Below are 3733 nucleotides of genomic sequence, written 5' to 3'. Positions count from 1 at the left end.
TGGGTTTGTCAGAGTCATATTTTTTGCTATAAATATAGATAGTGTTGTCAATTGGTGGAGTCCTTGGTTCAAAATATTTTTGGTCAAGTATATGCCAAGAGTCAATTGGATGTTAGAACATGATACTAAGTGTACACTTAGTACTCTAATGTGGGAATTGCATATAGCTGCTCAGAATGATTATGTCATAGAGTTCACATTAGTTCATCAGGATTCAATGGTAGTTGCAAATGAAAGAGACCAATCTTTTAGTGTCTTTGTAAGTTTCCAAGGTAGGATTTCTGTCGAAGAACAATACAGGCCTCAAAATCTGTATTCATTCCCATTTTATTGTTGTTTCAGAGAACAAGATCCCCCATGGTTATACATTCCTAATGATGTTTTTGCCCCTGAGTTAAATGGCTTAGTAGATTATTATCAAGAAAGGGATCCTCATCATCAACATGATCATGAAGAAAGAGCAAACAGTGACTGATTGCAAAAGATCACTCTAATGAAATCTTTGCAAATCACCTCTATTGAAATGGAATAATTGCTTTTGGTTTCCGTGGGATTTGGTCCAGTTAAAAATCTCCACTGTGTAAATATTTTTGTAAAAAGAGTCGATGTCCTAGATTCCGGCCATTCTGTTGATAGGATTTGTTTTCCGTATGTCAAGATTCGGTCCCCATATGGCCTAGCCTCTAAGGGACGAGATAACAAGTGGTTGTCCCCACTTGCCCGAATCTTTACTTTTAGTACATTTCTTTAGTCAGTTCTTGCTTCATGTACATCTCATTATTGTACTCCTACATTTGGACTATGATATCTTGCATGATAATCTAGCCGAAAGGAGATTCTTTTGGTTTCCAGTTTCTAGTAAAAGTTATGACCGGATAACCGGTTCTAAGGCTATATATTGCTGAGCCTTGCATTGTAAAGATCATCCGAAAATTAATGAAGAATTGCTCTGGCCAAGTGTTATGTGTTGTTATTTGAGTTTCATTCTTATTTTCTGGTTTTGGGTATTGAGTTCTATACCTTTGCCCGGCGCCGCGCCACTGCGGGCGGCCGAGAGGGCCAATTTTTTTTTTTTTAATAATATATATATATATATATATATATATATATACATATATTTTAAATAAAAACTTAAAAAAATTGTTTAAAAAAAAATTAACATTTTTTAATAATTATTTTTTTTAATAATAAAAAAACCAAAAATAATTTTTTTTAATATATATATATATATTTTTAAACCAAAAAAAAAATTGTTTAAAAGAATTATTAAAATTATTATTATTATTATTATTATTTGTGTTTTAAATAAAAAAGCTAAGTTTAATCAATTTTGTTTTTTATTTTTTAAATAGAAAAATGCGTTTTTTTTTTTTTTTTTTTTTTAATTTTAAATGTTTTTATTTTTATTTTAAAAGACATATATTTTTAAAATATATATATATATATATATTATTATATATATATATATATATTTTTGTTTTTTTTTAAATTTCAGTTTATTTTTGTTTTTTGCAGTTTTTTTTTAAATGTTAATTTTACTAGTTTTTTATTTTTATTTTTGTTATTATTATTATTTTTTTAATCTGGTTTGTTTTTATTTATTTATTTTTCTTGTTTTTGTTAATGTTTTTTTTTTTTTTTTGATTTACTTATATATATATATATATATATATTTTAATATGAGTTTCTTGAAGTAATCAACATTTAAAAAATAAAAATAAAACAACTTAAAAATTCGTTAAGTAATCATAATTAAAAAAAAAAATGGACATAATAAATTTTAAAGTGTGAAAAATAAATCCTCTAAAAAAAAAAATGTATGTTGTATAACACATTGCATCAACACGTTTCAAAATCAGCATAAAAATCACTAACATTTAAAAACAAATATTTATATTTGATACATAAGAATATTTAAATTGTCAAAAATATGCTCCAAAAAATAAGTATTGTATTATGCATCACCACTTTTCAAAATCGGGTCATGTTTTTACTACCTCTACGATTACTACGAAACGGGTAATTGTATAAGTTATTTAAAGTGCCAAAAACTATGTTCTAAAAAAAATATGTGTGTTCTGCATCGCCCCTTTTCAAAATCGGGTCAATTTTTTGCTATCTCTACGAAATGGGTAACAGTATCAGTTCCCGTTTCAAAGTTTACATTGTTTGGTATCAAGCCATAAAGCATCACATATTGTGGTTTGTTTTGGCCTAACAAAGCATACATCAAAAACTTTGTTCAATTGAAGTTCATTATAGGCTGTAGGTTTGATTTAGCATGTAGGTTGTCTAGTCAATTTAGTGTCCTAAATTTCTCTACATAAATTATCAATCCGGGTATCGTAAACTGATGAAGTGTGGTGCACCATATGTGCTTAGTTAACCTTTCTCTTACTTCATTGTTTTATAGTTTATGTTGTTTTTGGGGGTTTTGTTTCTTATGCTTAAGGAAATTAATCTAAGAAAGAAAAGCTATGCTTCTAGGTGAAATCTCTAAATGTTAATGGACAATTAAATCTAATGACTTTTAATGTTAGAATCTAATTTCTAAAGAAGGGAGAAAAGGAAATGAACATTAGATAAAAACAAATCAAAACTTTGAACAGTTAGATTAATCTAAGCCGGCAAAATGTCTATGAAATGAAAGCAAAAATGATAACAGCTAAATGAAGTGTTTTATCACTTTGCTACACAATTTTGGGAGAACTACCTCCTTGTGATAGCATTCTGAGGGATTCAATACTTCATTGTTCTAAAACTGAAAATGAAATGCAAGGAAAAACTCAGTCATTAGTAAAACATTTCACCACTTAGTCTTAGGTTCAACCATCGACGAAGGGCTTTTGGAAATATCTATTTAAATCATGAGTTACTAAATTGATAAGAAAATGGCATTAAGCTATTTAACTCTAAACTAATGAACAACAAGAAATCGCATTCATAGACACAACATTTCGCCATTTAGTTTGAGGGTTAATCATTAATGAAAGGCTCTGGAAATATTTGTTTATATCATGAGTGACTACACTAAGAAGAAAAAGGCATTAAACAATAAGAAATCTCATTCATAAACACAACATTTCGCCATTTAGTTTGAGGATTAATCATCAACGAAAGGCTCTAGAAATATCTATTTATGTAATGAGTGACTACTCTAATAAGCAAATACAAAAACATGTAAAGGAAAACTAATCTACTGTGTGCTCTAATGCTCCAAGCACCAATTGGGAAATACTTCCTTGGACTATTTTGCTAAGCATAGATTACACAGTTAGATAAATCTACAATCAACCGGTTGAACACACTTGCATGAATGGAAAATCTAAACTATTAAACTTGAAAACAATGAAACGACATACTTGAATGAAATCAAAGCAAAACTACAAAACAAAATCTACTCTACCTTACATTCTAATATGCTCCATGACATCTACTTCACATCTCCTTCCATGTTGAGAACATCAAAGCTTTATTCAAATTCTTCAAAATTAAAAAGTACAACAAAGCTCTCCAAAGCTTTTCAAAGCTACAAAAAAAAAAAACTACCAAATGAAGGAGAGAGATCTCCTATTTATACAAAAATATGAGAAGTCATCTCATTAATGAGAGTCCATGAATCTCTCCCTCTACCTCTAGAGTCCTAATCAAAATAGGAAATGATAAGACACATTTCTTCTTAGAATTTCAATACAAATAGGAAATGTGACACATATTCTCATGATCCCATGAT

The sequence above is a fragment of the Pinus tabuliformis genome, chromosome X (genome assembly GCF_031772625.1).
Source record: "Pinus tabuliformis cultivar Carrire ecotype Pingquan chromosome X, CPIR1, whole genome shotgun sequence".
Taxonomy (NCBI): Eukaryota; Viridiplantae; Streptophyta; class Pinopsida; order Pinales; family Pinaceae; genus Pinus; species Pinus tabuliformis.
Note: the sequence above shows the minus strand (reverse complement) of the source record.